Here is a 9,973-nt window from a genome sequence, read left to right on the forward strand (position 1 = left end):
AGCAGCGGGGCCACTTTTACGTGAACCAACGTATTTACTTGGTATTACCACGCGTAAAGAATGAAAAATCAAGCCACACCAAGCAGCATAGTAGACGTGGGACGCTACGATTAGGCCATTCCCTTCGTGAAGAGAAGCATCTTCACAGCGCTTCCGAAGCGCGTACTTGTGACAGTTGTTTGCTGCTAACTACATTGGTTGATAATATATTTCTATAAACACCTCGGTGAACGCGAAGCAACTCGCGCTTATAAAATCAAGCGAGCACAGCGAGCTTCGCGGTGGGAGAATCTCTGGCCGCAAACGCCGGCAGCCATGTTTGCTGTCGTTTGAAGCCAAAGCGGAATATGCGTTTTAAATCAATAATGACTATATTTATATAGATTGTTTCTCAAAGAAAAAAAAAACTGTCAAATAGCATACTACCGCGGCACGAAGAAAAAATTTTACAACGGTATTCTACACGTCAAAGTAGAATATCCGTCCAATGTGAGCCAAGATGGAGAACGTAGTTAACTACGTTCCGGGACGGCCGCCCAGGGCGGGCTACGTCCTCCTATATTGTGCCTAAAACCAGAAATATAGCGCAAGTACTTTTTTTATTCTAAGGAAATCTATTTGTTTGATATAAAGCCCTTTAAAACAAGTTATTTTATGTCGGTCTCCCTTAAACAGGACAGTAAAGTGTAGCAATCGAATAAAACACTAAAATGCGTTAGTAAAAAGAACATTTTTTTCCCGGACGGTATCGCTTAGGCTGGAAACGCATAGTAATGATCCTAAAAAAATATCACAAGTGGTTGTGTCGAAGCTTCTTCAGATAAAATATGGATAGACAGAAGAATAAACCCGGAAGTAATTATTGCCCCTAGGTAGCAGGATTATTTAAAAAAGTAAGGCCTTCCAGAAAGCTGATTTATATAAGAGAAATTAAAGCAATGATTCCTTGTGCAGTCCTTATATCGCGAAGTGCATTCAGATTTATTCATGCATAGCAGCAAATGCGAAAAACAATTTGCTCTCTGCATGCGTCTGGACAAAGAATGCAGTGAGGGTGCATCATTTTATTGTGAGAAACTATCCGAAAAGAATTGGACATTTGTTTTGTGCAGAACGTCGAACGGTGTATTTGCTCCGAGAATTATGGTATAAAACCGACGGTAAAAACGAATTATGCATCAAGTTTCGTGCATTTCGAGCGTTAAAATGATGCACCCTTATTACATTCAAACATATTGGAAAAGAAAGATCTGTGAGCTCGCTTTCCTGCCGAATACGAACACTTCGGAAACTGTGTATTGCGTAGAACCATGAGTTTTTCGATCGTCTCTTTAGGTGGCGTATAATGCGATACATGGTTGTTAAAAAATCTCCCCGACAGCAAATTTTATGCGCAACAATAAAATAACCAAAACGATATATTTCGACAATGTATACACCGAAAGTGTTGCCGCGTCTGGAAGTTCAATCGATATTTTCTCCCACTCGAGTTTACACACCACCCCAAAGGTACCGGCTTGTATTTCAGTGCGATACAGGTAGGCTTATACAGCCGCCTTTCCGTTTACTAAATTCGATTATGTTCGATACGCGAACCATGGTACCGGCGTAAGAAGTGTTCTTTTGAATAAGATCACGAGATCTAGATGCACTTTCAAAAAGCGGTATTTAACTACGTTTGCTCAATTTAGACATGCAAGAGGATAAAGAACGGTGAATTAACAGTTTTAATATTTATATAGGGTGTTTGAAATGCCGAGCATGGATCCAAAATTGGCCGTAAAAATCGGCACCTACACGTAGCAGTGTGAACGTTTCTTCAAAGGTGTATATCATAACTGGAATTTACCTTGTAAAATTTAAAAAAAAAACAAAAAAAAACGTGCACTTTTTTTATAAAAAAATAAAACCTTTTCGAGGGTCAACGACAGGCGATGACGCAAATGACTAGACGAGTGGCGGGACGCGTCAGTTGGCTCGCTAGGGCGCCAGCTGACGTGGACATGCCTCACATGGGCTCCCGCTTACAAAGACCACAATCACTGGCTCAAATCGCCATCTAATGACAAACCTGGTATCGTTCAACGCAATTCGTATACAGGAACAAAGCACACCTTCATCAAGTGTGTGAGTGAATTTCCTCCGAAAATATCACCCCTCGAAATCCTGGGGTGACGAATGCGACGCTAGCCTAAGCGGGAGAACGGACATGTGTCCCATAGTTTTGTGGTTGACAGATTCGCGATGGCTTTGCCACTCGCCGCCTGCCGGCTCATGAACCAAGCATGGAAGCGACCCTGGAGCAAATTGAAGTTGCGAACAGCATTCTCCGAATAGAAACGTCGAATTTTTCGCCCACCAATGTGCGAAGAAATAAAATAAATAGCTGCAGCACGGTCGCACAATGCGGGTGGAATGGTGCCGTCACGAACCTGAGGACGGAGGTGTGAAGTGGGTAATACTCATAGCCATCGTTGTAGAGGTCGTGGATGCCACTGACGGCCGGCACTGGTGCTCGGTGATCCGTCAAGTAAGCGGGTAAACGCAGTGAAAGTTTTTAAAACCATCTAGCATCATGCTTAGCAACTGGATACTGACAAAGGGCGATTTCGCATAACGCGAGTAATGTTTGAAAACAAGTCATTCATGCAGACGACACAGGAGACTCATTTCGTCGCGTCGCCCCCTGGCCTCGCCTTCCCTGGGAATTACGCCGGAGCATCAAAACAGGACTGGCACCCCCTTTACGACTAAGCGTGGATTACGCCGGAGCATTGCAAGTGGACTGGCAGCCCCCCTACGACTATACTTTATATGACCTTATGATGTACCGCAGGAAAGGTTACAAGCGCGGTCTTCTTGCTCTAAAGGGCACATCTCGGAAGCCCAAGCTCCCGGGGATTCAGAGCAGCTGCCAACGCAATGAGCTTGCTCTTCTAGCCTTGGCTGCGGTACTGCATCAGGAGAAACGGAGTATAAGCGCGGATTATGCCGGAGCACCGCAACACGATTAAAAGGGTAAGGGCCTGTTCGCACACGCAGCGGAGCGCTACAAGCATAGCGCTTCAACAAAGCTAACTAACCCACCAGAACAGACCACGAACACGAGACTTGTTGCCAAACTTCTGAGTGCTGTCAATGCTCGGTGCGAAATCAGATCGAATAGTACTTATTTGAGGCGATTGTCGAAAGTCCTGAAAACCTGCACGAGCCTACCCTAATGATTCGCCCCGGTAGTGAGACCTGCAGCTGTTATATTTTCAGTATTATTTAACTGAACTTAAGTTCTGGTGCAATGTTGGATCAAATTTCTCAGATTTTGGTCAAAATAAGCACTTCGGCGCAGTTTGGCGCAAATGGCGCAGCAATCACATCACTGGGTGATAAGAGGGAGGCGGTTGATTGGTGCGGCAGGGGGAACATAGTATAGATGGTGCACACTTTTGAAAATGGTCGGTTCAAATGTAGCTGACAAGCTGTTGGTGGCTGCAATGCAAGTAGCAGAAGCGCATACTGCTATGTTCACTCGTCTCCTATCAATTTTATATATTGTTCTTGGCATGGGAAACACTGGATCCCACCGCTGCCGGCATGTCGTGGTCGAGACAGGTTAACAACGACAACTGATTTATGGTATACAATACGTGATCTTGTTGGCTACCGGGCTGGCGGCATCGATTACATAATGGACCTTGTCTGCCAACCCTCTTTCGCGTATTTTTGCTGGTGCTTGCCACATAAGGTCCTCTGCTCGGCGGTGGGCTCCGGTGTTGCCCAGAGCGGTTTTAAATCACTATAAAAAACAGGGTGACAAACCTGTGACAATGTAGCACACAGAGATGTTTTAGGCTGGCTTGACACAAAAAATCTTTTTCAACATTTTGACATCGCAGGGCAAACGCAATTCTGGAAGTTTCACGATCTAAACAACAAGCACATCCCCCAAAGGATTGAGGATCCATTCCACCGCCTCGCCATAATCTGACGAGCAGCTGAAATCTCGTTACATCTTGAAGTCGCAATAGCTGCAATTCCGGTCTCTTGAGTTCACGAGCAGCAACCGCTGAAATGGCAGCATGCTATTTTTGGTATGATCACCATCAACAATTTGTTCATGCTGTATAGACCCAAACTTTTGGAGTGATAACATGCAACTATGCCTATGTCTTTTGCTGATGCACCTGGAACCATAACTTACAAAACCAGATAGACAAACCATTCAAATGTTTTTGTCAATTAACCTTCTGACCCTTCAGTGATAATGAAATTGAACTGCAAGCATATACAGATTCATTAAAACAAATATGATTAATATCTAGAATGAATTGCTATATTTTATTGTAAATGTCCCATTCCTGCAAGCAGATCCAGCGTAGTCATTTAAATGTGACAGAGGCATCTTGGGACATTTGGGATGCGAGTCACCTCACCACGGCCATTGCAGGCCTGGCTGCAAGCATGCCAGTTGACAGTGTCACCAAATACTTTACCAGGAAAAATACATTTGTCTTCATTCATTTACGCCAGCGCACACACAGTGCCAGATGTTGCTCTCCTAGCGGTGTAGACACCACGCATCTGAGAGATTGCATGAGGATCACAACGTCTACGCTGCAAAACAGTCATGCCGCACCAAGGGAGAGGGCTGCCGTGGGCACACCGAGATGCCGGGTGTGAGGCAGCTGTCTCGACTTGTGCTCCAGGTGTCCGCAACCACAGGTGGCAACAGTCATCTATTGGTGTCATCATTTGTCCCAATAGACAGATCTTACTAAGCGTTCCATGCATGCGTGATGCCGCCATAATTTTAGTTCACAGGAGGCAGGAGGCACTGCACGAGACGGCTCGTGTCGTCTCGTCACGCGCAAAGTTCTAGCGATGTTCTCCCACATGCAGAAACACTTAAGTTGCTTTGATGCATTATGACAGCGGTGGATTAACCAAACTGGCTGGTGAGATTGGTCTATTCAAAAGGAAAAACCCTTAGGCTGCTGCACATCCAGTCATTCCAACCATGCAAAGCCTGTTCGTGCCAAGGCCATTTGATTTTCATGGGGTGAAATATTTTCATAGTAAAGTATTTGGTGTCATCATGTCACACCCTGGTGGTTTTCAACACCCAAACGCTATATAATTCCTCTTCACTTACAAAAAATTATGTTACATCAGAAAGGTGAGAGGTTGAAAGCAGGGATGGAGACGAACGTCAGAAGGAAGGAGAGGTGAAGCAAAGCGACTGACCGAATCGTCCTGGGCAAGCCAGCGCAGGACACCTGTTTGCGTGCAGCTCGGGCTGGGGTCTAGCCCGGGCTTGGCTCAACTGCCAAGACCCCAGTTTCATCAAACACGGGGACACCTAGCACAGCCAGGCATGCAGGGGGTCTGAACACACGCTGGGCTAGGGGCTCATGGTAATTGGCACCCACAAGCACACAAGTCTCCTGTGACAACACAACACTGTAAAAAGGCACTCAGTACATGAAGTAGATACTGATCAAGCCAAGCGAGATGTACACTTCAACTGAAAAAAATGAAGGCTTAGCTCAGACATACGATGTATGCCCAAGTTTGGTTGTCTGTCACAACCAATGTATTTTACATGCTCCAAGTGAACTAATAGCTATCATAGATAGACTCAAAGCTACAAAGCAAAATATGCCCAAAATGCTGAAAGCTGAGCTAAAGATGCACAGCTTTTTAACGGAAATACTAAATAATGCTTTTTGTTTCACTTGTTTTTCTTATTAAGTGACACCTCTCTTTCAGCTACAAATGGAATGTCCTCATGTGAAACCTATAGCTTCATGCTAAACCTGGGTCATCCCTCCTCTGTAGAGTGCTGGCTTGCTCAAAAGAAAATCAAAAGGCCTTATCTCGGTCTCAAAAAAAAAGAATTGTCAAGCCTAGTGCAGCCTTAGCAGAGCTTTTTCTTGAGGCTTCTTTAGATAGACCATCTGAGTTACTTTCGAACAAACCAGCCAATAAATAGATTATGGAAAACATAATCAAGATTAGACATTCCACTGAAACGAGTAGCCAAGTGAAATCATCAATTAGCTGAATGCTCAGGCGGTCGTAACCTGTCAACTCGGTAGCCTTCAATAAAAACTCTTTTCATTGCGTCAGTTAACAAAGTAGATGTGAAACACGTCCACGACAAAGACAGACATCGTATGATAGTTTCCAGATCAATCATAGCTGGCGTCCTATGACACTGTGACATGGCACGTCCCGACGTCGCGTTTTGGGGAGCTGGCCGACGCAAGCAGAAATTGCAACCGCATATTTTGGTCATTCCACTGCAGTGTCACCTGTATGCAGTTTGAATGTTTTCGTGTTCTGCGAAGTTACTGCAAGCACCATGAGTGACAAGGAAGGTGTTGTGATATCACCATCTCAACTACAAACAAACAGAGCATTGCAACAACGACAATGATGACCAGAAGCGGTGCTAAATCGCTGAAAGGTAGTGCATGCTTTGGTTTTGCTGCATAATTGGTTTTGCTTTAAAGTTCAGAAGGTGAAGAGGAATTGTAACGGCCAGGGTCCTCTGGGCTAACAGCGGCTACGAAGTCACGTAAGCACTGTGGAAGGTGTTAGCCGCGCCGGTGCTCACGTTTCGTAATTACGCACTGTGCCTGTTGTCAGGCGCCCGTCACTATATTGTCACGAATGACAATTGATGAGGTGATACTAACTGAAGAAACAAAACGTTTAATGGGGCGAACTTGTGCCCAAAAAATAAAAAAGGGAACAGAAGAAAGCAGAGCGTCACTGGCGTTGAAGTAGGCGTGACACCAGATTCGAACACTGGGGCGAAACTGACCCCGGCTTGCCACGCGGAGCCGCTTTTGTACACGCGTGGGTTTCTGGAGCATTCGGCGTAGAAGGTTCGGCGCGTAGAACATTCTAACCTCGAATCAGCCCAGGCGGTTCTCGAATATACGAGAACATCACATTACAGTGTCAACAAAATGCGTAGCCACGGCAAGGAAACGAAACCTGGCTTTCTGCGTGGAAGCCAAGTGCGATACCCGTTAGGCCACGGGCGCGCTGCCCATTTGGTCAGCTGCGCTCGCGGCAATATACCTCGAGCAGTGAGAGAAAGATGTGTGTAGGTCGACAGTGAGAGCCAAACAAGCCGCACCAAAACAGGACCTAGAAGGTTACAAGGGCTCATCCAGCTTTGACACCGGAGAGGCCTGAGCCAAGTTGGGCTTTGAGTAGAGCCTCAGCAGAATGTACGAGGGAGGACCAGACAGGTCTTCCTTAATGTACGTCACAAAAAGGTGCCTATACCGCAGACTGTTAAGTATACAGGAGGTAGAATTTGGGACGCAGTCTTTCCTCGAAATAAGCTTCAGTCACTTTCCATGACCCCGGGTGCTGCTTGGGGTGTCGTGAAATGACAGCCCCGGCAAGTTCTTGCCCACAGGTACCACGAAAAATGCCAAAAACAGCACCAAGCATACAAGAACACACGAGAGAGGCTTATTTTCATTCACATTTTCTGCTTTGTATAGGAAACCGACGCACCCTTGTGGTGATAGCTGGCAACTGGCAACTGAGAAGGCAATATCAGTATACAGAAGGCTATGCTGCATGACATCCATGCATCATGACTGACCTGCCCATCTAGGCAGGTCAGTCATGAAGAACTTGGCACACACTATCTTCTGGTACCCGGTGTTAACAAAGATATTTAAGACCATGTAAAAAGGTACAAGACATGTGCCCAGTCCTGTTAAATGCCCCTGGTGCAGGTTCGGGTCAGCTGATTGGAGACCAAGCAATGCTGAACATGGCTTATGTTGCCACGCGCGCAGGTGGCCAAGCAGGCAGCACGCGCGTGGCCTAACGGTTATCGTGCCTGCCTCCAACGCGAAAAGCCAGGGATCGATTCGTGGGGCCGCCGCATCCTTTGTTATTCCTGCAATTTAGTTTTCTGGTAGACTCGAGAATCCTGTTGGGCGTGTTCGAGGTCTGAATGTTCTACGCGTCGAACATTCTACGCCCATTATTCCAGAAGCTCACGCATGTACTGTGCATAAGGGGCTCCGCGTGGCGAACAGGACTCAGTTTCGCCCATAGCGTTCGATTCTGCTGCCACGCCGACTTCGACGCCCGCGACGCTCCGCTTTATTCTGTTCCCTTTTTATTTTTGGGCACAAGTTCGCCCCATTAAACGTTTAGTTTCTCTAGTTATTATTGCCTCATCACTTGTCACTCGTGACAATAGAGAGTTTTAGTAATACGTATAGGGGCAAACGCAAGCCCCCTACGTTAGCGTTAACGTTGCGTCGACGGAACGTTACGGAGCGCGTCGAATACGCACTTTTAGTACAGCGGAAGAAGAACGCATACGTAAAGACTTGTAGCGCCATCTAGATGTGCTCCTGTAAACTGCTTCAAACAATCCAAGGCGGGTATTCGGTCAAGCCAATCCAAAGCCCCGATTCTCCTCGCTTTGTTACGGAAGTGCGTGTTTCCGTGTGCCTGTTGTGTACGTGTTTTGTCTTTTTTTTTTTTTTTTTGTATTGACCGCACGGTAAACACCTTTTTGGGTTCGACGGCGTGGCCAACGTTCTTGGTTATCGACACCCATCTTTGTGGGTGCTCGAAAGGGTTCGTCGCGTTGACTTCTTTGAGGAGGTTGATGTCATCTTCAATGGTAAAGCGAACCCGTACAATGCGCGTAGGACTTCCGCTGGTTTGCCTCACCGCCGCCATTTTTCAAACTGGGCTAGTCTGGCGCTTTCCCGTGCGCGACGAGAGCAACGAGATGGCACGCAGGGGACCGCTACGTACGTTCGCAAAAATCGATAGCGAGCGTACGTACGCAAGGCTCGCCGCAGTACGTACGTATGGCGCATGCGCAGTGTGAACGACGAAACGTTAACGCTAACGTATGGGGTCTGCGTTTGCTCCTATACGTATTACTAAAACTCTCTAATATTGTTGTGTTGCGTAAAATACTGATATAGGTCCATTCGGTCACAAAGCGGATAAAAGCATCGGCCAGGACCACAGTGGAAGCCCAGTGCGACATCTTTGGTCGATTTAGATCGGCAAAAACACTTGTGTTTGACAACGGACCCAAATTAATGGTACTGTTTTCAAACAGTTTTTAGATGGGTCATGTACGGTGCGCCCCAAACTTAACGCCGCCACGAGAGGACCCGGTTTCATCACTTTTTGAGCTATTCCTGAACCTAGCGCTCAAACTATTTGGTGAAGATTTGCGTCCACGAAGAAAACCCAACCAGGGGAACGTATTCCAGTAGCTGCTGCGACCGATTTATCTTTGGGTAGCATGCAATAGATCAATATTTGCGCAACCGAGTGGCGGCGTTAAGATTGAAGGGCATCGTACATCACCCCACCACCACTTTGTACCACCCGCAGTTCAACGGGTTATCCAAGCATGCGATAGGTGGAGACAAGGGGCATTCATGAGGTTCAACCTCACAGTCTTGGAACCAGGCTTGCAAGTACTTCCCCACTGTTGTTGAAGTTCCGCTGCTGTAGAACCTCAGCAAAAGATAGAAAGTACTCTTCTTAACTGTCATTTCGCTACCGGATCAGATCCCGGATTGATTTTTGTCTATGTCAATTTGGACTTGTCCCTGCACATGGGAGGCAACCATCCTTTTGGTGTGGGAGAGACTGTATGGGCACGCAGTTTAGGCTTAGAATGAATTCCTGAAATTGTCTGCTCACTTGATGGTATACGAATGACAACAGTAGGCGCTTCAAGAGGACAGCACCAACAGCAGGCGGATCAGCTCTGAACACAGCTTCCCCACAAGTGCGCCGGCCTGCCTGGTGTAATTTTTTGACGGAGAGGCAACAATATTGAAGGTTCGGTGGTTCAATGATGAACATAGCAGGAGACTATCAAAAAGGGCTGGTAGAGCTATCAGGTGACGGGGTACCCTGATGGGAGACTAGTAGTGGCCGGGGCTCACAGTCA

Source organism: Ixodes scapularis, unplaced genomic scaffold (assembly GCF_016920785.2).
Source record: "Ixodes scapularis isolate PalLabHiFi unplaced genomic scaffold, ASM1692078v2 PGA_scaffold3__209_contigs__length_174095766, whole genome shotgun sequence".
In the NCBI taxonomy this organism is placed as follows: Eukaryota; Metazoa; Arthropoda; class Arachnida; order Ixodida; family Ixodidae; genus Ixodes; species Ixodes scapularis.